Below are 27,595 nucleotides of genomic sequence, written 5' to 3' on the forward strand. Positions count from 1 at the left end.
ATGCTGACGACACTACCATTTATGGTACCACATCTAAGACAGTAAACGACCAAGTTCTCTCCAATTCTCTCTCCTCTGATCTTGAGCACGTGGTACAATGGGGAAAGAAGTGGCTGGTTACTTTTAATGCATCTAAAACCAAGCTTCTCTCTTTACATCATCAACATTCTAATCCACATTTGTCATCAATTGAAATGAATGGCTCTCGTCTTCAGGAGGCCTCAAGTTTTGACAAGCTTCTGGGCTTGACCATTACTCCTGATCTTAAATGGAACACGTATATCAAATCTGTTGCCAAGGCCGCTGGAAAAATGGTGGGATCTTTCTATCGATCCAGTAGATATCTCACTGCTGATGCTATTCTCTACCTATATAAGAGCCAGGTACGTCCAAGGATGGAATACTGTTGCCACATCTGGGCAGGAGCTGCTAGAAAGGACTTGTCCTGCCTTGATAGAGTTCAAAATAGACTTCGTAGCCTCGTAGGAGATGTCCTTTTCTCCTCCTTGCAACCTCTATCTCACAGAAGAGATGTTGCGAGTTTGTCTCTGATGTATCGTTATTTTCATGGAAAGTGTTCGACTGAGCTTCAATCTATGGTCCCCCCTCGCCAAACTTTCACAAGAAACACTCGTCTAGCTGTAAACACTATCAATAATTTCCCCCACTCTTTATCTGTGCCTAAACCTAAACGTAGATTCCATGAACAAAGCTTCTTTCTTAGAACTGCACGCCTGTGGAATTGTCTTCCGTTTTCCTGCTTTCCGGCTGACTACAATATGGTTGTGTTCAAGTCTAAAGTAAATAAGTTCTTGATGAGCCGTTCCATATAAGTTATTAAATTTACCAAATTTTCATTACTAATGATTACTATATTGACCAATTTCTACTGTACACTCTTTAACCCTTATCCTTGAGTGGCCTCTGGGCCTTGATAATGTGGTGATGCCTTTTTAAAAAAAAAAAAAAAAAAAAAAAACAGGTCAACAGACTTGGTTAGAGCAGGACAGAGAGGGAAATCAGGAGAGAAAAAGACAGGAAATTTTTTTCATGCAACAAATAAACATCCTGCTTTTATCCCATCACTGTCTGAACCTTATTTATTTCATTTTAACAGTCATGTTAAAATTAACAGCACATTTATTGACAGCTTTAATGCTAAAGCAATGTATAAAAATGCTCAAAAATATGTTAAAATTAACAACACAATTAGTGGCAGCTTTAATGCTAAAGCACAAAGTCTTAAAATTAACAGCACATTTAGTGGCAGCTATAATGTTAAAGTAGTACATCAAGGTTATATTGCTTTTCATTGTGTCTTAGAAGCATTGTGCAAGGAGTTTAGTATTGAGTGTCTAGAAGAGATGCTGCATGCTAATAATTTAATTCTTGCCTATGAAACAATGGAAGACCTACTTGTTAAGTTAAAGATTTAGTGGAATGTATAGGGAGTTATAGTGAGCCGTTTAGACCTGCCAAATTTGCTTTGTCTGGATCAAACACACAGACACAGAACAAGCTGTGTGCAGTAGCACACATGCATAGAGCAGAGCACGCGCAAACATAACATAACTTTGACACGCGTATATTTCCGGTGACCTTTGACATAACCTTCCGTTTATGTCCCTTTTTCTCTCCCTCTTTTTCGCTGGACATCAAGCCATGCACACGTGTAAACCACGCGCTTCATAAGCGTGCACTAGGAGAGCGACAGCAATAACATGAGGTAGGCTTGTATATTTTCCTCTTAAATATTGTTACTTGTGAGATGCATACACATAGAGCACACAATATGAACAATTCAAGACTGTCATATTTAAGCAATATATCACTGGGTAAAATATGAACTGTAACCTCTACTTATGCATCTTCCACAGAGGTCAACGCGTACAAGCCACAAACACACGTCCTTACATGACTACCCAATTACTACACAGAGGTATAAACTTTACTTTGTTTTGTTCTAAATAAATAATGTATTTTATATATATGTACTGGTATAATGGTTGTCCTTATTGTTAAGTCGTGAACATGCATTATATAGCCTCGCAACAATTGGTGACCCTCGACCTCGACTTACAAAACTTTTCATTCCTTATACCGAGTATCAAGCCAAGTAAAAGAGAAGCATTTCCACACCAAAATACTTTGCATTCCTCTGTGAGAGCGATAAATACACCAAGATTCAACACCCATGCCTAACCACGTGTTGTAACCCTTAACCTGTCTTTCGTCTGTTGTTAATTTTTTTTTAGTCCACGTGCGCACAGAAAAAGACAACTACTAATAACAACATTATCCAAGCAATCAAAAAATAAATAAATAAAATATGATAAAAGTTTCATATTTTCCTTTTTTTTTTTAAAAAAAAAAAATAATAATAAAAAAAAAAGTTTTCCATATTTTTTTTCCCCTCATTAAAACACAACTTTTGACTGAGAATATTGGATAGTATTTTGTTACAACTTTTTTTTGTGCACCACCATGACCGAGGATAAATCTGCTGCTAGTGCTGTGGAGGGCTTAGTTTCTTTCAGGATGCCTGCCTTTAATTCTCGAAAACCACACATATGGTTTTTTCAGACGGAGGCTATTTTTGCTAATAGGAAGATTACTTCCCCAGTGCAAAAGTATTATTATTTAATTGAGGCATTGCCAGCAGATAGTAGAGGACATTTTTAGAGCACCTCCTGCTGAAGATCCATATACAGTGCTTAAGCAGACCATTCTGGAACGGACCAGTGTTTCAGAAACAGCCAGGTTGAAACAACTCTTCAACGAGTTAACCCTTGGCGACCGAAAGCCTTTTCAGCTTCTGAGACAAATGCGTGGTCTGCTCGGCACACGCACAATGGACGACAATATCTTACAGCAGCTTTGGTTGGAGAAACTTCCTCCACAATTATCCCACACACTGTCCATGTTCGTTGGAGATAAGGATCTAACACAATTAACGGTTATCGCCGACCGTGTCGCCGACAATTATCACCACGCGTCAGCTGTAACCACCGTCGCGACCAAACCTGCCGCTACAGCCTCCGCATCCAATTCCAACCCGGAATCATCGGAAATTGCTGCCTTAACCAAAGCAATTCAAGCACTTCTAGTGGACAGACGGTCACGGCCCAACAACAGACGAAATTCCAGAGACAGAAGCTCATCACAAAGACGCAGGTCTTCCTCTCGATCGCCTTGGTGCTTCTACCACCGCCGTTTCAGGAACAACGCACGCAAATGCGAGCAACCCTGCACCTTCAAGAAACCTGAACATTTAAACAGGTAGACCGGTGGGATTGTGCGACAAATTCCACCCCATCTCTCCAGCTGAGTCGCCTACTATATATTTTCGACACACTCTCTTGTCGAAAGTTCCTCTCTGGATACCGGCGCTGCTGTTAGTGTAATTCCTCCTACACGATATAATAATACAACAGCAGACCCATTTTCACGACAAGCTGCGAACGGCAGTTCCATCCGAACCTACGGTACCTCATCCCTCACTTTGGACCTTGGTCTTCGACGTCGTTTTCCATGGATATTCATCATCGCCGATGTGAAAACACCCATCCTTGGTGCTGATTTTCTTTCCCATTTTCAACTTTCCGTTGATCTAAGAAAACGTTGTTTAGCTGACACAATGACATCTCTTTCCGTCCACTGTGGTATGCTTTCCTGTGATACACCAAGCATCCACACAGCAAGCCCATCAAATGCAATTTTTGCAGATCTGTTAAACCAATTTCCTGAGCTCACCCAACCCTTTTCCCACACGGAGAATGTTAAACATCATGTGTGACATCACATTACAACCCGTGGTGCTCCCGTACATGCCAAGCCTCGACGACTGTGCCCGGAAAAGTTGGCCTTAGCCAGCTCAGAATTCCAACACATGATGGACCTTTGAATAATACGGCCTTCAAGCAGCCCATGGTCATCTCTACTCCACATGGTACCTAAGAAATCGGAAGGAGACTGGAGACCCTGCGGAGACTACCGTGCCCTCAACGCAGTGACTATTCCAGACAGGTACCCTATTCCACACCTGCATGACTTCTCAGCTTCCTTATCCAGATCAACTGTTTTCTCCCGGATCGATTTAGTCCGTGTATACAATCAGATTCCTGTTGCTGAAGAAGACATTCCTAAGACAGCGATATGCACGCCCTTCGGACTATTTGAGTTCACCCGCCTACCCTTCGGACTGCGTAATGCCGCCCAGGCATTTCAACGCTTTATCGATGAAGTCCTTCATGGACTGCCCTTCGTCTTCGCGTATATTGACGACATCCTCATCGCAAGCTCCTCACAGGAGAACACTTGACTCACGTCACTGAAGTTTTCCAACGTTTGCAATCCTATGGACTAAAAATAAACGTTGTGAAATGCGAATTTAGTGTCAATTCCTTGGATTTTCTCGGACATTGGATCGATGAATCTGGACTTACGCCATTGCCTTCAAAAGTGCAAGCAGTCCAGGATTTCCCAGTGCCTACTTCCTTGCGTCAATTACGTCGTTATGTTGGACTCGTGAACTATTACCGCCGTTTCATTCCAAACTGCTCACATCACTTGTCCAAGCTCACGGATTCTCTTCGCACGCGAAAAAAGACCCTCTCTCTCTCAGACGAAGCTATCTCATCCTTCCATGCATCCAAGACCGCACTGGTGAACTACACTAAACTTTCCTATATCAACCCTGACCGTGAAATGCAACCTTTGTCTTTCTTTTCCGCCAAGCTAAATACGACCCAACAAAAGTACAGCATTTTTGGTCGAGAACTGCTCACCATGTACTTAGCAGTAAAACATTTCCACTATATACTGGAAGGGAGACAATTCACGATTTTCACTGACCACAAACCTCTGGTATCTGCTCTTATGTCATCTATTTCTGGGAAACATACACCACGTGAATTACGACAGATGGACTATGTCACACAATATTCTGCTGATATACAGTATTTACCTGGTAAAACGAATATTGTGGCAGACACACTCTCACGTTTTTGCGATCTCAACAGTCTTGAGAAGCCCCTTGACTTCAACTACATCGCAACCGAGCAAGAACGTGATGCGTTACTCACAAACTTTATGTCGACTTCAATAATTCCGCTAGAAAAGACACCAGTCCCATTCTCGGACAAGCTCATTTGGTGTGATAGATCTGTTGCACATCCACGACCTTACCTGCCTCCATCGTGTTGGAAGCGCATTTTTCAGCATTTCCATGATCTCGCACACCCTGGTAAGAATGCAACAGTCAGGCTTATCGCAGCTCGCTTTTTCTGGCCCAGCATGAACACTGGCATACGCAAATGGACTCAGGCATGTATTTCTTGCCAGACTACAAAAGTACATCGCCATACCAAATCCACTCCAGGCAACTTTTCTGTACCTGACGCTCGTTTTTCACATGTCCACCTGGATATTGTATGTCCACTGCCACCTTCCGCTGATCATCGCTATATGCTCACCATGGTAGACCGTTTTACACGTTGGTCAGCAGCAATTTCTTTGCACGATATTTCAACAGAAGTCGTAGCCCGTGCATTTGTAGAGAACTGGATCTCTAACTTTGGTGTATCCAACACTGTTACCACCGACAGAGGTTCCCAGTTTACATCACACACCTTCCGAGAACTTTGCAAATCTTTCGGAATTTCCCACATTGCAACCACCGCCTATCATCCTTCTGCTAACGGGATGGTAGAGCGCTTTCATCGTCGACTAAAAGCTGCACTAGCTGCTCAGCCTGAACCGCATCGCTGGAGTGAACATTTACCGCTTGTTCTACTAGGACTCCGGTCCATTATTAAAGAAGACTTGAACGCTACACCAACAGAGATGGTGTTTGGAACCACTCTTCGCCTTCCTGGGGAATTTTTCACAGTCAACAGGTCCATACCCGCCACAACCTCTGGTTATGCCGACCGCTTGAAACTCGCAATGTCTCGAGTGATGTATACACCACCGCGCTCTGTCACTTCCAAACCATTCTACCCACTTGATCTCCATTCATGCAAGTATGTCTTCGTCCGCATTGACTTGATACGAAGACCTCTCCAGCCACTCTACGATGGACCATACCTCGTTTTAGAACGTTCGGAGAAGTGTTACGTCATCGATCGCAATGGTAAGCGTGACACGATTGCCATAGATCGCGTAAAACCCGCCTTCTTGGAAAGCTCGTATGATTCTAATTTTCCTTCTGCCAGTTTTTCAGATTCAGAACCAATAATCATACCTAGCTCTGACCCGATCATCACACCAGATTCAGATGTTGTCATTACACCTGCTGCTTCCACACCACGTAATGAACCAGACATAAACTCCCCAGACTCTGAACCTGCACCCACACCTGCTACACGCACGACTCGAAGTGGTCGTCATGTAGTATTTCCACGCAAATACGCAGACTTCGACAACTCTTAAAATTTATTTTTCTCTTTCCTCTTCATTCCAATACTCCTAGTCCACATACATCTGCATGCTCTTTTCCATTTTTCTTTCTTTTTAGCTTCCAGCTATCTGGGGGGGAATATTATAGTGAGCCGTTTAGACCTGCCAAATTTGCTTTGTCTGGATCAAACACACAGACACAGAACAAGCTGTGTGCAGTAGCACACATGCATAGAGCAGAGCACGCGCAAACATAACATAACTTTGACACGCGTATATTTCCGGTGACCTTTGACATAACCTTCCGTTTATGTCCCTTTTTCTCTCCCTCTTTTTCGCTGGACATCAAGCCATGCACACGTGTAAACCACGCGCTTCATAAGCGTGCACTAGGAGAGCGACAGCAATAACATGAGGTAGGCTTGTATATTTTCCTCTTAAATATTGTTACTTGTGAGATGCATACACATAGAGCACACAATATGAACAATTCAAGACTGTCATATTTAAGCAATATATCACTGGGTAAAATATGAACTGTAACCTCTACTTATGCATCTTCCACAGAGGTCAACGCGTACAAGCCACAAACACACGTCCTTACATGACTACCCAATTACTACACAGAGGTATAAACTTTACTTTGTTTTGTTCTAAATAAATAATGTATTTTATATATATGTACTGGTATAATGGTTGTCCTTATTGTTAAGTCGTGAACATGCATTATATAGCCTCGCAACAGAGTCATCAATTATGGCAATGGTATCCTGGTTGGGGATTCACCATCTTAGGTAAATACCAGTTTGGAAGGTTACATTTCAAGGTGTTCATAATGAGAGAAAGATAAGTGACACGTTAAACGAAAAGAACAAAATAAATAAAGGGTTCACACAAGAGATATTTTATATGTGCTAAGGAACAGACAGCAGTAAATGTGGAAGAAACTTCACCACAGGTAGGTTTTTGATATATGGTTTAAAATGAAGACAAAAGAACCATTACCAAATTTTGGTACTCATACACTTATTGATCTGTGCTGAAATAATAACGTTATTATTTAAAAACCCATTCTTAACATTGGGAGGGGAGGGTGTTTTGTACCTATTCTGTACCTTAACCTTACAGTTTAATAAAAAGCATATCTTTAATTAAACTTGGAAATACGATTTAAAAAAAAATAGCGCGGATCAGTAGTTTCCACATGATAGATAACGGTCGAGAAGCTCTTGGTTGGTCCCGTTGATTTTTTTTTTTTTTTTTTTTTTTTTAATATTTTCCCCAAATATCGTTTGCTCCTTTGACGTGCACGTGCATTGACATCGACGTCTTACGTCAGATTACAGTCAAACCCGAGCGCGAGCGCATGACGTCATGTTCCGAGCAGCAAAGACGCGAGCGCCGGCGAGCGGACGGTTAGTTACGCCTGATTCAAAGTCTGCACAAGTACCTACTTAATTGTCACGTCGAAAACAGGAATGTATGGCGGAGACATCAACCTAAAAAAAAAAAATGATAAATAAATAATAATAATAATAATAACAACAACAACATCGGAATTTCATGCGGTGGTGACTATTGTTCCACATCACCGGTATGAAAACGGTGTAAAAAGGGGGGGAAAAAGGTTTCTTAAAATTACAAATACAAGCCTTCCAATTTTATTACACCCGACATCACAAAACAAATGATTTTCAAGATTTGAGGTAATATCAGATTAGTGTATGGTTCTGTTCGCTTTCAGGAAAACGTCACCCCAGGCATTATCTACTTCTGGAAATGTAAGTGGTTTATTTTCGGTCGTCTAATGCATGGAATGACGACTCGTGTATAAATATTTTACGCTAGATGTCTAGCTGCAGTAGTGAGAAACAAGTAAACATATACGCAATCATAAACTCTCGAATTAAAACTTTTACAACTAATTATTACTTTTTTTTATGCTTACCGTCATAGTGACCGTTGGAATATTTATCCAATTTCACTTTTTGGATAAAATCGATTAGAGATCCGACGTAGTACTTAATGATCGCAAATAAAATTTTAAAGGTTTTTTTTTTCCTCTTAAATTTGTGAAATTCCATTTATATATATATATATATATATATATATATATATATATATATATATATATATATATATATTGTCATTTTTTTTTTAAATGTGCATTAAAAAAGGTAAAACTTGTCAAAAGGCGCTCTGTTTTCGGGTTGTTTCAAAAATGGAATGGAAATTTAAATTTCGTTCCGTTTTAATCTTTTTTTTTTTTTTTTTTTTTTTTGATTGCTCATGCGCCAACAAAGTAGAAAATAAGCGATAAAATAATTAAAAAATAAATTTACAAACATGTATAACACGACCACCGACATGCACAATTTGCAAATATAACAATCTTTGGTACTTTATGCACTGTTGTTACCTTGCTGAAATAATAACGTTATTATTCAGAAAGTCATTCTTAACATGGGAGTGGAAGGTGTTTTCTAACTATTCTCTACTTTCACTTAACAATTTAACATAAAAAATATCGTAAAACTTGAATTTAACTTTAACATACTATTTTAAAAAATGGTGTGCATGAACACCGAATTTTTATACAGTCATAAAAATTTGGGGAGCAAGAAAATTTAGTCAATATGGCCTGATTATCCCACTGAAGACTTATCTGGGTGCTCATGCAGAGAGTGATCCAGACGTAACTTTCCCAGAACATGGCATCAACAGCCAGAGTAAGCCGAGCGTCGCCGAAAAAATTAAGCCATTTGACATAACATAAAGCTGAGCCAATGACCATGTAGCGTGATGGTTTTTAACTTGACGCGCATTCGCGCGAGTTGAAAATTCAAAGCAGCAGACGACAATCATGAAGAGAAAGAAAAGAAAATAAGTTAGTTAAAGAAAAAAAAAGCACACCATTTGGATACTTTCACGTAAGGAAAAAAGCCCATGAATTTTACAGCATTAGCTGAGCAATTGAAAATACCAGCGGGAGTCCTGGAATTTTGTCAGAATAGGAAATTATTAGCACGGACAAAAACGTGTATCTCTTATGGACATAGATGCACTCTTATTGTAAGAAGTAAAGTAAGCGATGGCTATACCTGGAGGTGTCAGGCTAGCAAATGCCGAACGTTTACCTCGATCCGGACTGAAACTTTTTTTGCAAAGTCTAGACTGGCAATTGCCATAATACTAAAACTAATCTACTTGTGGACATTTGAGAGAGCAATGCAAAAAGACCTCCAGCACGAATGTGGAATTCGCTCAATGCACACCATCACCGACTGAAAGAATTTCTTAAGAGATACTTGCGGGGAATATTTTCTAAGGAATCCCCAGCAGATAAGGGGCCCAGGCCATATGCTGGAGATAGATGACAGAAGTTTATAGAAGCTAGAAATAATTGTAAGAGAGTGATAGAGACAGCTAAGACAGATTACTCTGAAACCACTAGAAAACGCATCGAAGCACAGAAATTAGGAACCCAGGATTTTTGGAAAATCTACAACAGCATAGTAAATAATGGACAGTCAACTATTCCCCCACTATCAAACAATCATGAGGTTGCTTGCACGGCAACTGACAAGGCTAATCTGCTTGCCAGTCAGTTTGCCTCAAACTCCACACTGAACTCGGTACACCACTCCCTCCCTGATTTTCCTCTGCAAACAGATGCCACACTAGACGATTTGAAAATCACCTCTTCTCAGGTACATGCTATTATAAAAAACTTAGACACCTCAAAAGCATGTGGACCAGATCTCATCCCGGCTGTGCTATTAAAAAAATGCTCTGCTGAGGTTGCTCCAGTTCTCTCCAAACTTTACAATAAATGCCAGAACGAATCTTGCTTTCCCGACTGCTGGAAAACCGCCTCTGTGGTACCAGTCTTCAAGAATTCTGGTGAAAGAACTGACCCACTAAATTATCGCCCCATTAGCCTCCTCCCGCTTTTTGCCAAAATATTTCAGTCCTTAGTTAATCAAGCCCTAGTCCAGCACCTAACAGCTGCTAAACTCCTGACTGACAAACAATATGGATTCAGGCAAGCCCGTTCAACAGCAGATATCTTAACTGTAGTTTCTGAACGTATATACTGTTCATTGGACAAAACGGGAGGGTAGAGCAGTGGCCCTTGATATATCTAAGGCTTTTGACAGGGTATGGCACGATGGTCTTCTAAGGAAAATTAGATCATATGGAATCACTGGAAGAATTCATAATGTAATTAAATCCTTCTTAAGTAATAGAAAAATCAAAGTTGTCCTCGACGGTCGTACATCTAAACAATATGACATAAATGCGGGAGTACCTCAGGGGTCTATCCTTGGACCTCTATTATTCCTGATATTCATAAATGACCTCCCTGATAAAATTGTTTTGGGCATGGGTATATTTGCCGATGACACCACTCTCTATAACAGATATGAGGGGAAAACAAATGAACACATATCCAAGGAAATGGCAGAAACACTAGAGGATGACCTCAAATCTGTAGTGGAATGGGAACAAAAATGGTTGGTCACATTCAATGCTGCTAAGACTAAGCTTGTTTCCTTCAATAACTACAAGAAACCTTCTCTACCACCAATAGCAATGGCCAAGAACACATTGCCTGAAAGTACTTCTTTTAAACTCCTCGGCCTAACATTTACAGGGAATATGAATTGGAATAGATACATTGAGAGCATTGCCAAGGCTGCTACAAGAAAGGTTGGCTCCCTCTACCATGCTAGAAAACTACTTACGCCTGACAGTATCCTATACCTCTATAAGGCCACCATTCGCCCATGTATGGAGTACTGTTGTCACATCTGGGCTGGTGCATCTGCTGCTTGTCTCTCACTCCTGGACAGGGTTCAAAAGAGAGTTGCCAACCTGATAGGTCCTGAACTGTCATCTAGGCTTCAGCCTCTGTCCCATCAACGAGATGTTGCATCCCTCTGCTTGTTCTACAAATACTTTAATGGTGAATGCTCTGACGAACTGCAAACACTTGTACCTCCCCGACGTAACTACCCCCGACAAACCCGACAAGCTACTAAGTCTCATCCCTTTACAGTAGAGATCCCTAGGTGCAAGAAAGCCTTTTACTCCAATAGTTTCTTCCCCAGAACTGCGGGTCTTTGGAACTCCCTTCCGGAATTCTGCTTTCCCAATTGCACTGATATGCAGAAGTTCAAGTGTAATGTTAACAAACATCTTTCTACTCATCTCCCTTCATAATGACCCCGCTAATTAAGTCCCTGATAATAGCCCCCTGCTTCAAAGTGGCACTGTGCCTTGTTTGGGTGAAAATTAAATAAAAAAAAAAAATTTTTTAAAAGGCTTTGTTTAACTGTAGAAAGCAAAACGTCAGCAGATTACTCACTCTGGCCTAGGTCTTCGGTGGATACGACCCCGCTGAAAAGGAGGGTTTCTTGGTGAGTGTACTAAACTGGAATGCCAAAACCCTCCTTCCATTAATAAAACAATATATCCTGCCGGGAACCACGGTCATATCAAACTGTTGGAAGGCATACAACAAAGTGGGAGGAGAAGGGTATTGCCATTTGACGGTGAACTACAGCCTTCATTTTGTAGATTCCGAAATGAAGGCTACGACGAATCATGTGGAGCGAATGTGGAAGGAAGCAAAACAATGCAAAAAAGTAGAATGCATGACCAACCGGGAGATTTTGGACACATCTCTACTAGAGTTTATGTGGAGGCAAACATTTGGTAATGCTCTGTTTGTCTCCATATTAGCTCACATTGCCGAAAGCTACCCGGTTGATGACAAGCTTCCTTGCACGTCCGCTATCACCTCTGCGTCCACTTTGCCGTTGTGTGATGCCCTCCAACGATCTGAGGAAACAACAATATCTGTTTTAAAATGAAAAAAAAAAATATCCCACCCAGATTTCTTTCTTTTTATAGTTTCCAGGTTTTTCCTTAAAAAAAAAAATTGTTTTGCTTCAACTTTTCTATTTTTTCAGGTTTCCCTACCCCCCCCCCTCCAAATATTCCTTGAAAGTATTTATTTGACTTACCTTTGAACCTTTTCTCAAACAAAAAAACAAAAATCACAGAAAAAAACACCAAAAAAATAAACAAAAAGTTTTTTTTTATTTTAATTTAAATAAAAAAAAAACTTTATAAACACAAAATTCCTTGAAACTATTTAGTTGACTTACATTTGAACCTTTTCTTGCAAAAAAAAAAAAAAATTTTAATATTATTTAAAAATATATATAAAAAAAAAATATTGTTATAACATTTTCCTTTACAATTAATGAAACTTAAAAATTAAGGTAGGTTTTTCTTTTCTTGTTATGCTTTCATCGGCGACGCTCAGCTTAATTTCCTTGGCGACGCTCGGTTTACTCCGGCTATTGACGTCATGTTCCGGGGAAAGCCAGGCATGCACTGAATTACATCCGGATCACTCTTTGCATGAGTACCCTTATCTGTAAAGAGTTGCTTTTTAGGGTTATTACCCCCAACCTCCCCATGTTAAGAACGGTTTTTAGAATAAACACCCTTTGCAGTTAAGTCTTCAGTGGGACAACCAGGCTACATTGATCAAAGATTTAAGTTGGAGGTTTCTAATAGAACATGGTGGATTGTCCAAAACGGTTATATGTCTGAAGTGCCAAACACGTGTTCTTTTAGGGAGAAAAGTCGAATGTGCGACTGCGCAAACTGTGTGTTCATTGTGTTACCAAGAAAAAAATAAATGTTAAAAATGCTGTTTCGGTATAAGTGAAAGGAAGGGGACATTTGAGAAATCTAAACTTTCTTATTGGAAAATTATATTGTTTGTCAAGCATTTCTTAAGTAAAATGTGAGACCAGAACAATTTGAAAAAAAAAAAAAAAGAAAGATTAAAACAATGAAATTTAAATTTCCATTCCATTTTGAAAACAACCCCAAAACAGCATTATCGTCAAGTTTTACCCCAAAAAAATGGTTATGTAGGTTCTTCTTCACCAAGCTAAGATGTGCGAAACTCTTAAAACACGCTTCTAATCTTGTTATTCGTAGAAATATTTTGGTACTTTTTCATTATTAGCGTAAAATTTGAAATATTGAATTTCAAGTAAAACCAACGGTATCTGGCTGTCGCAATAATGAACATATCCAAAACTAACGGAAAACGACGAGGTAGAAAATTAATTTTTAATGAAAATAATTTTCAAAGAAAATTAACAAAAATTAAAAGTTTTCCTTAAAAAATAAACAGGAAAGTTCGAATCGTAACAAGGGAGGTAATTATTTTTTGAAAACTGAAAATCTATCGGCAGTTCCAAACTATGAGTTACTTTGTTTTTTTTATGTCACGTGTCTCAAATAAATATGGTGAAGTCTTTCTGTTTTTTGTTTTTTGATAAAGGTTGAAAATGACTGTTTTATTTAATAATGCAGTAATCGATCTATCTATATACATATTGTCAAAAAATCTTATTCTGATGGTGAAAGGGATTATACAAGTGATTGCATAACCTTCAGGGGTTGCAAAGGAATGCCCCTTGCAAACCCCCCCCCCACTCCACTGCAATACAGTAATAAAGTATGGTAATGAGGCAGAATCAGAGAGCAACTGGTAACAAGGGTTTTGCTAAGGAGCAGACTAGAACTGAGGTTTGCAGTGACCTATTGCCAGTAAACTGTTCAGACCTTTGACTGGTCCAAGGCAGTCTATTATAACGAAACGAACATGCCTCCCACCCCTCCTCCCAGTCTATATAGTCATTTATCGTTTTTAAGATCAGTTTGGATTATTTCCCCTAATGCTGATGTAAGTAATCCTCATCTTTTTTTTTTCACACACTCCCGACGAAAAACAAAGAGAAAAAAAAAGGCTAAATCCAACAACAAGACACAATAATATTTCACTAGAGAACTACTGGTACGCTATCTTATTAGCCATAGTCCACTAGTCCAGATATAAACTATGCAGGAAGCAAACTGGGTCTACTCTGATGATTTTTTTCAGGGTGCACATTACGAGCAATACCACTTTTGTCTGCTGAGAGGTTCCGAGTCAATGCTGACATAAAAAATGGTACCATTTGTCACATGAATCACAGCCAATCATGTTCTAATTATACTGCGGAGAGTTGCATAGGGGACACAACTAGACCTGCTCCTCAGCAATAGGGGGAGATGAACTTGAAGACGCCTCCCCTTTCCCCACAACAGGAGGGCCATCAGGAGCCTGAGAAAGTTCCAAAGGATACATGTTTCAGAGAATGTACCTCCTCAATCCCATCAAATCTGAAGATGTGCTGCTCTAACAACACCATCATTGTCTGAGTTCCCAAGACCCAAAACGATCTGGTTTTCAAGGGGCTCTTAATCAGAACTACATCATACATCTGGAGGTGATTTATTTTTGGCCGGAGTTGGGATTGTCCAGAAATTTCTCTTCCTAGCTTCAGAAAGTATTCCTTATACCATAATTCATTTCATCCAGTTTATGGTTTTAATATATCGTTCCCATGTTCCTCCATACCAAGGAGAAAACGAGGAGGGTTTTGAGTTCTAACCTACAAGGATCATTTTTTTTTTTATAATCCTTAAGAAGAAAGAGACAGCTGAAAAACTTTCTACTTCCTATAAATGTTTTTGCATTACTCCTATAGAGAGTTTCGGGAAGACCATATTGGTTAGTGAAGCTAACCAAAGCTTGAAAGAAAGAAGGTATGTTCATGCCTGTAACCACCTAAATATGTATTGTACTGATGTTCAGGCATGTGAATGGGAGGAAGTACATTTTTGTATCTCGTTTCCCGTCACTCACCCAAAGATGGCCAGTGAAATTGATTCCAACGTGTTAATAAGGAACCCTGAAATCAAATCAGTACAGGGTGACAACAGGGCAGCAGCAGCATTTGGTGCCACCAGTGTTGAATTATGACGCTTACATCTGGTACAAATAGCCGGAACCTTATTCACAGCCTGTCTTCCTTGCCGGACCCAGTAACCCTTCTACCTCAACTTTGCTAGGGTTGACCGAACTCCAAGGTGGAAACACTTTTCATGGCAATCCCAAATAATGAGTTTGGTCACAGGATGATGTTTCCCTATCAGAATATATTTCTTCCTCTAGATCGAATCAAACCATCAGGGTTCAAGAAAAGATTCAAAGCACAAACTCTAACTAGCAGGGGTCTTCTGATCAACTTCTTTAGGTACTCAATTTCTGCAGGAAATTCTTGCTGTTGTACTATCCTCATTAGATAGATTGCCACATTAGAGCTGTAGTCCCATTGTCGATTAAGTCGGATTGCTGTGAACTTAAACATCAGAGTGGTTACAGTCAGCAAACGGGAAAACGAGGAAAAGCTCTGAAAAGGTACAACTGAAGAATACTGTTGATTGTGTATTATGGAGCAATTTGCTGGAGTGCGGGCCATTCACTAACATATCTGACTCAAGCAAGACAGATTCTGTTCCAGCCATTGAGAGATTCCTTCGGACAGCCAGGAAGGGCCAGAACTCCAAAATTCAAAGTTAGATTGGAATCTCCTTAAGTTATTAAATCAGCTGGGTTGTGTGTAGTGTCCACATACTTGAAGAGAGTCTTGAAGGTATAGCGAGATTCCAACTCCAGGATCATCTGCAGAATATGTTTTTTGTAAAAATGTTTTTGCTAGCATGTTCTGCGATAGCAGTCAGGATAACACCACCTGGGCATCAGTGTCCACACACACACGTTTGTAGGAACAAATCCTTCACAGTTGTTGAGGATTATGGGGAAACACTTAACGATAAGGAAAACTGCCATCAATTCCAAAACAGGCAGTTTTGTCCCTCGTTGGTGCAACCTTAGCCTTTGCAAACAGCAAAGAAGATCGACCATTCTGCACAATGTACGAGTTAAACTCATATGCCTCTTTGGAAGTATCACAAAAAAGACATATATTCCCTGGCAGCCCTGCCACAAGGGCCCTTTGGGAACAATGAAGATCAATCATTAGAGGTTCCCAGTAAGCTCTTTCCAATCGCTCAGAATTTCAGGCTGGAGAGGATAGTCCCAACCTAAACCATTCTTCCACATGGATCTGATAAGCACATAGTAACTGGCAGCTAGAGGAACAAGGGATCAAAAATCTTAGCTGCCTCCAAAAGAACACTTCTTTTTGTTGACACATCATGATTGCACTTTAGGGGAACATGTACAACTCTTCCGAATGTGGGGAGTATCAGTACCCTTCTATTCCTCTTTATGAACACCCAGGGTACCATCTTCCTTCATCCTGGTATGGAGAGCCTGAATGGATGACAAAGCTCCTTTACTGAAAGCATTCTCTAACAAGGGAATATAACTTGGTGAGTTAACTTAGGTCTACCACAGATGCCACAAGGTTGTCCATATTAAAGTGGTCCTTCATCATTCTGCAACAAGCGTCCTGCAGGTATTTGGTCGCATGCAATTTCAAGATGCACTCCAATACAAATGGGCTAGAGGTAAACCCAAGTATCAGAATGGGATACCAGAAGCAGTACACGTGATCTTTTTCACTAAAAAAGAAGCAAAACCGATTCCTGTCTGCCTCCAGCTGAAGCTGAATCATCAGCAACACTTGGCAGATGTCCGCTAGCAGCACGTAATTGTTGGCTCTAAATGCCAACAGTATGTGGCATAATCATATTGAAACACCGGCTCCCACCAAATCACCAATGTTGAGCCTGGCTAGTACCAGATGAGTGACCATTTGGGAAGGCTAGGCACTGTATTCTGGGAAAGTCGGGTGTTGGGTCAGCACCCTCACCCTATAAAAAGAACTCGCTACGCAAGCATCTACAAAAGTTTGGATGGTCTATACCTCTCCAGGGTCTCAAGGCTATGGAAATGCCAACAGTAACTTTAAAATGTCCTTGGTTAGATTAACACCAGAATATGCCACTTCATTCAGTGACAACTCACTTCCTATCTTCAACTATATTTGAAGACAGGTCTGATTTTAGTTGTTGCAGTGGAGTCCAATTTAAAGATCGGTTGATGTGGTATCCACACATATCTGTCAAATTCCTGGGGTAAAACAAAAATTTTTTCGATCATACCATTCTTGTTGATGGAACACCTTCAAATATTCACTATATATATTTCTTTTAGTCATGTTCACCACCACCCGGTCCAAAATACGCAAAAAAGTTGTGTGGTTAGAGGGGACTTTGGCTAATTTATCATGATGCCAGGGAAGATTCAACCTGTAGCTCTACAGTTTCCTTGAAATGTTTTGTCTGTTCCTGGTTGTAATCGGAAAATACATCCTAGGGAGTATATTCAATCATGGAATTAAACGAGAGATGAGTAACCTTGTTATCAGTTGCTCTCTGTTTCAGTCTTCCCTAAACCCAAGTCAATTCCCAGGACTACTTCTCTAAATCCCTGGTGACACTCAACAAGAAAGGTTGACAGTTTAAGCTGACAATTGATGCTAATGGTCTCAATCAAACACAAACCTCTTAGTACATCCATTGGCAAATATGACTGCTTGTTACCAGTGTTTAATAGACAATTAACTGACACAGTCCTCATTCCACAGGAGAAGGTAACCAATAAGATGGGAGGCAAAGTGGGTGAATAACTAGTTAAAGTTGAATTATTCACATCCACAGGCGGAAACAGAAAACAACTGATAACAAGGGTTGTACTGTTTGTGCTGCAAAGAAATTGTGATAACGACTTGGTAGATGAAGAAGACTATAACTGAGGTTTGCAGTAACCTGTCACCAGTAAACTGCTCAGTATTTGACTGATCCAAGGCAGTATTTTATAACAAAAGGAACATACCTCCCACTCCTCCTCCTAGTCAATGTATTCATTTGTCATTTTTGCAATCAGTTTGGATTATTCCCCTTGATACTGATGACACCAACATAAGTAATCCTCCTCTTTTTATTTATTTATTTTATTTTTTTCCCACAATATAAAATTGAGTTTTTTTCTTAGTCTAGCATTGATATTAAAAGCCTTGAAAATTATTAAAACGAACTTAATATGCTCAGTCATGGATATACGGACAACTTCATGGGAGAGGGGTAACTAATTTACATATTCCTTTAAAAAAAATGAGCGTTTATGAATTAATTGTTCATTTTTTTATGGTCTCTTATTAAATGATTTGTTTAACTATTACGCTTAATTCTTTTGATGCATAGTTTCTACATTGTGCATAATTGCATAGAATTTAGGATGAACATGTTCTCGCACACTGACATGTTTTTATATATATATATATATTAATATATAAAAATAACCATGGTGGTGTATGTGCTAAACGTCTTCACCAAACTCTTCTCTGAATGTTTAGTCTACAGATTTGAATCTTGATATATAGAGTATTTGGACCCCGGGAACACTTTCAATTTGGCTTTTAGCATGTAAAAATAGCTGCTAAGGGGTTAAATTTAAAAAAAAAAAAACAGTTGACCTTGGCATGAATAAATCGACTAACTTCAGAGTATATGTACATACACATTTTTAATTTGAAGTCGCTTAATTTTTACCCTTTTTTTATTCATCTGGCAATAGTTCAGACAGTAATAACGACAGCTGAAATGCAAAATAACGACTAAAGCTGGAACGCTGAATGTTTTGGTTTCAATTCCAGCTGATGGTACCAAAGTCATGATTCTTTTTTTTTTTTTAACTTTTGAGATCAAAATATGGGTACAATATTATAATCAATAGAGAAAATTTGGAAATTCTATAGCAAACCCTACTGTCCCCAATGGTTCACTTCTACTTGTGTAACAGCCATTGCTCAAAGGTAGCATGCATACCACAGATTTAATTGACATAAGTCCAGTACAAACAGACAAAAGTATATGGAAGCTAGAAGTAATTGTAAGAAAGAAATAGCGACAATTAAGAGAGAATATACCAAAACCACAGAAAATGCATCCAAGCACAGAAATTAGGAACCCGTGATTTCTGGAAAATGTATAACAGTGTAGTAAATAATGGCAATCAACAATTCCCCCACTATCCAACAATCATGAAGTTGTTTGCACGGCAACTGAGAAGGCTAACATGCTTGTCAGTCGGTTTGCCTCAAACTCCACATTGGACTCAGCAAACCACACCCTCCCTGATTTTCCGTTGCAGACTGATGCCACACTAGATGATCTGAAAATTACCCCTTCATGCATGATATCATAAAAAATCTAGACACTTCAATAAATAGCTGTGTAATTAAAAAAATGCTCCGCTGAGGTTGTTCCAGTCCTCTCCAAACTTTACAACAAATGCCTTAACAAATCTTGCTTTCCTGACTGTTGGAAAGGTGCTTCTGTGATACCAGTTTACAAGAATTGTGGTGAAAGAACTGACCCATAAAATTATCGCCCCCTTAGCCACCTCCCACTTTTTGCCAAAATATTTGAGTCCATAATTAACCAAGCTCTAGTCCATCACCTTATACACACTCTTGCGTTCTTATGTGTGTATAATATCATTATACACACTGTTGCGTTGTTGTGTGTATAATATCATTATACACACTGTTGCGTTGTTGTGTGTGTATAATATCATTATACACACTGTTGTGTTGTTGTGTGTATAATATCATTATACACACTGTTGTGTTGTTGTGTGTATAATATCATTATACACACTGTTGCGTTGTTGTGTGTATAATATCATTATACACACTGTTGTGTTATGTGTATAATATCATTATACACAATGTTGCGTTGTTGTGTGTGTATAATATCATTATACACAATGTTGCGTTGTTGTGTGTATAATATCATTATACACACTGTTGTGTTATTGTGTATAATATCATAATATTTTAGTGCTAAATTGTCCTTATTATAATTTCTTTACTTGACTTAATTTTGTCTAATATATTTTATTTCCCTTAAATGCAAAATTATCTAGAATATTCCGCCCTAGAAAAAAGAAGTTTTGGGATTACTGCTTACTTTCTCTATAAATATAAACAAAATCATTCCTCCCACCGCGACCCTTTCCCATCCCATCTGCCATAAGCATCGAAACCCAAGAGCAAGAGTCAGTGAATGAAAGGCCTTCAAATGCGCTGGAGGTGTCTTTTGGATAAGAGAAATAAGTTTAATGAATATCTCAAATGTGTCCTCCATAGTATCAGACCTGACCGAATGGTTAATTGTAGACATAGACAAATTCATACCATCCAAAAAATTCCAACAAAAACCTAACAGCCAGCCATGGTTCTCCCCAGAATGTGCTGCTGCCATTGCACACAAAAATCACTTTTTCCATAGCTACCAACGTAATAGATGCACTGAGACTAAAGCTGCTTTTAGGACTGCCAGCAACCACTGTAAAAGAGTAATGAAAAAATGCAAGAAAGCTATGTGCTCAGTCCGTTAAATCCAAAGTAGCTGAGCAGCGGCTTGGTTCTCACCAGTTTTGGCAAATAGCAAACAGGATCCTGAACAGAAGCATGCGTTGTATCCCAAACATCATCATTGGACCTGAAGTCATCTCGTCAGCATCAGACAAATCAAACTATTTGCCAAGAACTTTGCAGCTAACTCTACCCTATGCGACGAAGGCCATCAACTCCCCGTATTTCCTCCTATAACAGACAACACGCTATGCAACATACAAATATCTGTGCGTGAGGTCACCAAGCTAATCAAGAACCTTGATTCCAGTAAAGCAATCGGCCCTGACGGTATTCCTATAATAGTGCTGAAAAAGCTTCAACCAAAACTTGCCCCCATACTTACAAAACTTTTTAAGCGTTGCCTTAAGGAGAAGTGCTTCCCAACACCCTGGAAAACCTCATCAGTATGCCCTGTATTTAAGAATTCAGGTGATAAGTCATATCCCTCTCAGTACAGACCAATAAGTCTCCTGTGTGTCATAAGTAAGTTGCTGGAATCCATATTAAATAGAGAAGTAGTCAATCACCTCAGCAGAAATAATCTTCTTAGTGACATGCAATATGGTTTCCGTTCTGCCAGATCTACAGCAGATGTGATAATGGTTATATCTCATAGGATTAGCGAATCTCTTAACAAAGGCTTCCTCTCTAGGGCAATTGCTCTTGACATATCAAAGACCTTTGATAAGGTATGGCATAAGGGCCTACTTTACAAGATTTCAAGCTACGGTATAACTGGAAATGTCTTCTCAATCATTAAATCATTTCTCTCTGATAGGCTCATAAGAGTAGTGGTTGATGGGCAGAAATCAGAGGCCCTCAGTATTAACGCTGGAGTCCCTCAGGGGTCCATCCTTGGCCCAACTCTCTTCCTGATCTACATCAATGATCTTCCAAAACACATACTTAAATCATTCGTTGACATCTATGCTGATGACACATCAAAGGTCGTAAAGTTCTCTCTGATTCTCTCTCCGCTGATCTCGAGCGCGTGGTACAGTGGGGGAAGAGGTGGCTGGTTACTTTTAATGCATCTAAAACCAAGCTCCTATCTTTACATCATCAATGCTCTGATCCCTATCTGGCATCAATTGAAATGGATGGCTCTCATCTAGGGGAAGCTCCATGTTTTGATAAGCTTCTGGGCTTGACCTTTACTTCTGACCTGAAATGGAACACGTACATCAAGTCAGTTGCCAAAGTCGCTGGAAAAATGGTAGGATCCTTCTACCACTCCAGAAGATATCTCACTGCTGAGGCAATTCTCTATCTATATAAAAGCCAAGTATGTCCAAGGATGGAGTACTACTGCCATATCTGGGCAGGAGCTTCGTGGCTTAGTAAGAGATGCCCCGTTTCTCTTCCCTGCAACCTCTCTCCTACAGGAGAGACGTTGCGAGCCTGTCTTTGTTTTATCGTTACTTCCATGACAAGTGCTCGTCTGAGCTCCAATTTCTGGTCCCCCCTCACCAAACTTTCACAATAAACACCCGTCTAGCTGAAACCACTGTCAAAAATTTTCCCCACTCTTTATCTGTGCCAAAACCAAAACGTAGATTCCATGAACAAAGCTTCTTTCTTAGAAGTGCACGCCTGTGGAACTCTGTTCCGTTTGCCTGTTTCCCACCTGACTACAACCTGGATGTCTTCAAGTCCAACTTAAACAAGTCGCTGATGAACCGCCGCCTTAAGTAAGGCACTTTATCAAATCTCCAATATTAACGTACTGCACACACAATAACCCTTATCTCCGAGTGGCTTCTGGGTCTTGATAAGTGGTGACTACCTCGTAAAAGAAAAAAATATGGATTTAGGCAAGCCCGTTCTATAGCAAATATCTTAATTAATCTCTGAAATATATAACTTACACTGGACAAAGTAGGGGAGGGTAGAGTGGTAGTCCTAGATATATCTAAAGCTTTGTACAGGTATGATGGTCTTCTCAGGAAAATCAGATTATACCGTATCACTGGATGAATACTTAGCATAATGAAATCCTTAAATAAGAGAAGAATCCAGGTTGTCCTCGATAGTCGTACATCTAAACAATATGATATAAATGCGGATGTACCTCGGGTCTATCCGTGGACCTTTATTATTCATAATATTCATAAATGACCTCCCTGATAAAATTGTCTCTGAAATTGGTATATTTGTTGATGACACCATGCTCTTTAACAGGCATGAAGGGAAAACAAATGAACACATTTATAAGGAAATGGCAGAAACACTAGAGGAAGACCTCAAATCTGTAGTGGAATCAGGACAAAAATATATGGTCAAATTCAATGCTGTCAAGACTAAACTTGTCTCCTTCAATAATTACAAGAAACCCTCTGAATCACCAATAGCTATGGCTAAAAATACATTACCTGAAAGTACTTCTTTCAAGCTTTTTTTTTTTTTACATAGGCATCACCACTTATCAAGGCCAAGAGGCCACTCGAGGATAAGGGTTAAAGGGTGTACAGTAGAAATTGGACAATATAGTAACCGTTAGTAATGGAGATTCGGTAAATTTGTTAACTTATATGGAACGGATCATCAAAAATTTGTTTACGTTAGACTTGAGGACAATCATATTGTAGTCAGCTGGAAAGCAGAAAAACGGAAGACAATTCCATAGGCGTGCAGTTCTAAGAAAGAAGCTTTGCTCATGGAATCTACGTTTAGGTTTAGGCACAAATAAAGAGTGGGGGGAAACTAGTGATAGCATTTTCTGCTAGACAGGTGTTTCTTGTGAAAGTTTGGCGAGGGGGGGGGGCATAGAATGGAGCTCAGCCGAGCACCTGCCATGAAAATAACGATAAAGCAGAGATAAACTCGCAACATCTCTTCTGTGAGAAAGAGGTTGCAGGGAAGAGAAAAGGACATCCCCCACAAGGCTATGAAGTCTATTTTGAACTCTGTCAAGGCAGGATAAGTCCTTTCTAGCAGCTCCTGCCGAGATGTAGCAACAGTGCTCCATCCTTGGATGTAGCTGGCTCTTATATAGATAGAGAATTGCCTCAGCAGTGAGATATCTACTGGATCGATAGAAGGATCCCACCATTTTTCCAGCGGCCTTGGCAACGGATTTAATGTATGTGTTCCATTTAAGATCGGGAGTAAAGGTCAAGCCCAGAAGCTTGTCAAAATATGAGGCCTCCTCAAGACGAGAGCCATTCATTTCAATTGATGCCATATGGGGATCAGAACGTTGGTGATGTAAAGATAAAAGCTTGGTTTTAGATGCATTAAAAGTAACAAGCCACCTCTTTCCTCATTGTACCACTTGCTCAAGATCAGAGGAGAGAGAATCAGAGAGAACTTAGTCGTTTACTGTCTTAGATGTCCTACCATAGATAATAGTGTCATCAGCATAAATGTCTATGAATGATGTAAGGATGTGATTTGGAAGATCATTAATATAGATCAGGAAGAGTGTAGGGCCCAGGATGGACCGCTGAGGGACTCCAGCATTAATACTAAGAGCTTCTGATTTCTGCCATTCAACTACTACTCTTATGAGCCTATCAGAGAGAAATGATTTAATAATTGAGAAGACATTTCCAGCTATACCATAGCTGGAGATCTTGTGAAGTAAACCTTTATGCCATACTCTATCAAAGACCTTTGATATGTCAAGAGCAATTGCCCTAGAAAGGAAGCCTTTGTCAAGAGATTCACTAATCCTATGAGATATAACTGTAAGCACATCTGCTATAGATCTAGCAGAATGGAAACCATATTGCGCGTCACTAAGAAGGTTATTTTTGCTAAGATGGTTGATTACTTCTCTATTTAACACAGATTCCAGCAACTTACTCATAACGCACAGGAGACTTATTGGCCTGTACTGTGAGGGAGATGACCGATCACTTGAATTCTTAAATACAGGGCATACTGATGAGATTTTCCAGGGTGATGGGAAGCAATTCTCCTTAAAACAACCTTTAAACAGTTTTGTAAGTATGGGCGCAAGTTCTGGTTGAAGTCTTTTGAGTACTATAATTGGAATACCATCAGGGCCGGTTACTTTACTGGAATCAAGGTTTTTGATTAGCTTGGCAACATCATGTACAAATATTTGTATATCACATAGCATGTTTTCTGATACAGGAAGAAATATTGGAGGTTGGCAGCCTTGGTCGCAAAGGTTAGAATTAGCTGCAAAGTTCTTGGCAAAGAGTTTGGCTTTGTCTGATGCTGATGAGATTACCTCAGGTCCATTTATGAGAGTTGGGATAGAGCACATGCTTCTGTTCAGGATTCTGTTTGCTATCTCAGCTTAACGTTCACAGGGAGCATGAGTTGGAACACATACCTTGAGAGCATTGCCAGGGTCACTGCGAGGAAGGTGGGCTCTCTCTACTGTGCTAGAAAGTTACTTACGCCTGAAAGTATCCTGTACCTCTACAAGGCCACCATTCGCCCATGTATGGAGTATTGTTGTCACATTTGGGCTGGTGCATCTGCTACTAGTATCTCACTCCTGGACAGAATTCAAAAGAGAGTCGCCAACCTGATAGGTCCTGAACTATCTGTTATCTAAGTTTCAACCTCTGTCCCATCGACAAAATATTGCATCCCTCTGTCTGTCAAACTGGCCTAATGGTTATCATACTTGATTCACTGTCTTTAGGTGTTGCTTTCAATCTCAGCTCGAGTGAACTGTTTAGAAAAAACATAATAATCGTATGCACATGTGTCAGTTTCTTTCCATTTTTTTACTTGATTTTTTGGTCCGCCGATTTATCAGAGAGGGACTTACATTTTCAGTGGCATCCGTGCATCCGTTAGTCTGGACGATTGCCAGATAACCATCCATTAGTTTTTCCTGAAATTTTGCTACAAATTGTATTTCATTAAATAGATGTGCACAGTAAAAAAAAAAAATTTTTTTTGCAAAAATTCCCGTTGTGTCCCCAGGGACTCAAAAGAGGTCAAAAATGGCCCAAAAATGACACGTTTTGCCCCATAACGTTTGATCTATCCATTAGATTTTTCTGAAACTTGGCCAAAATGTGGAGCCCATTGTTAATATAAATCTAGTATGGGTGACCTTGGCAGAATTCTGGTTCACATCCTCGGGGACTGTCAGTGCTAAAAACGCCCCTTTTTGCGGCTCTTTTTTCATATTTCTCAACAAAAACTTGATATGTCTGAATATATAGTGTTTTTTCACAGTGGTCAACTCAAAATCAAATATACATGTGTTATGGCCTGAAACTGCGCTGTTATCCATTTATACTGGGATTCAACATTCCCAGGGGCTCAAAAGAGGTCCATAATAATTTTATCATATAGTTTCGAAACAAAGTCTCCTCATCAGCAACAATATTGGGTGGGTTTTTTTTTTTCTAAAGACACCAAAATAAATCTAGCATTCTTAAGTAAGGCAGATGTATCTTTTAATCGTTGGCCTTCTAAAAGTAGCGTATCATCGTCAATGCACCCACTGGGATGGTAAATGTAGTTTAATATTAAAATAGCTCTAGGCTATATATACCTATCGAGCTTATTATCTACATTACAACGAGCACTGTTTTCTTTAATTTTATTTTAATTGTATTATTGAATGTACTAATGCATTAAAATATTCTCTGCTCTTTAGACTCTTGCTCTAATCCCCTAAGTATATATATATATATATATATATATATATATATATATATATATATATAGTAATTTATAAAATATATATGGCGATTAAGCTACACTGAATATTCTGCGTTTCATCCAACTATAGGATTCGTCAGGCTTATGCACGAATTGTGTGGTTGCCTCTTTCTTTTATATATGTTGAGGATTTCTAGTTGGCCAATCAGCTTTCTAGTATCCACTGCGCCCCTTCCTATCAGCCAATGGGCATGCATTTTATCAAACAAAGGATCTGTTTTAGAACTAGGTTAGTGGTTTTAGGTAGACGTTCTCCTTTTTTTTGTGTGCGGTGTCTACAATTGCATTTACCTTGTTCGTTATTAGTATTTTTATTTATAGTATGGTTGTTCTTGTCCGGGGTTGGTTTGTTATTATTATTATTATTATTATTATTGTTATTATTATTGTTATTATTGTTTCTGCTAGTGTTGGTTTTATTTCTGTCATGGTGTCTACTTTTTTTATTGTTTATTTTGTTGTTATTTACATTGTTTTCATTTAGTATTTTGTTATTATGTGCCTTAATTATCATCTCTAAATTTTCGCAACAACTGTAAGATAACTTCAAGGTATTTTTATTGAAGATTTTGTGTAAGGGGTTGGTTGCGGGAAAGTGTTTTTCAATAAGATCTAGAAATTTCTTGCCAAGTAAAAATACGAATAACGAACAAGATAAATGCAATTGTAGACACCGCACACTTTGCCCAGTACAAAATAAATGTCTAACAAAAAGCATAGTTTATCAAGCAACAATATTTGCGAAAGAAAACCTGAATAACAAGAAATATTACATAGGCATGACTTCCTTAGATTTCAAAACCCAATACTATGACCACAAAAGCACATTCAAAAATAAAAAACACCGTATAAAAACAACACTAGCGAATAAATACTGGGAACTCAAAGAAAGCGGACATTCGCCGGTAGTCGAATGGAAAATAATGAGACAAGCTACCACATGCAGACATTTAGACGACCCATGTAAATTATGCCTCCATGAAAAATTTTCTATCCTGTACTTTAAAGAACCTCAAAATCTATTAAACTGTAGGCGGGAAATAGCAAACAACTGTGTTCACAAAATAAAACTTACTCTAGGATAGCGATACAAAATAGCTTTAAAACTAACAATAACAATAGAAAACAAACAAATAAATTAAATAAACATGAATATACATAAA

At 39.2% G+C, this 27,595-nt stretch overlaps 1 protein-coding gene across 3 annotated transcripts in view; it reads left to right on the forward strand.

The window, feature by feature from the left end:
- The first annotated feature begins 6,436 nt into the window (after window positions 1-6,436).
- LOC145287928 (uncharacterized) overlaps window positions 6,437-27,595 on the forward strand; it is a 42,359-nt gene continuing 21,200 nt past the window's right edge. The window contains exon 1 of one of the 3 annotated variants that reach the window (XM_080135880.1): window positions 6,437-6,815. The gene's annotated coding sequence lies outside the window, so the exon portion shown is untranslated. Of the gene's footprint in view, window positions 6,816-7,981; window positions 8,181-27,595 lie in introns of those variants that run through there. The other 2 variants (XM_080135878.1, XM_080135879.1) reach the window with 2 other exon arrangements.

This window comes from Euprymna scolopes, chromosome 11, assembly GCF_053919585.1.
Source record: "Euprymna scolopes isolate OS-2025 chromosome 11, ASM5391958v1, whole genome shotgun sequence".
NCBI lineage: Eukaryota > Metazoa > Mollusca > Cephalopoda > Sepiida > Sepiolidae > Euprymna > Euprymna scolopes.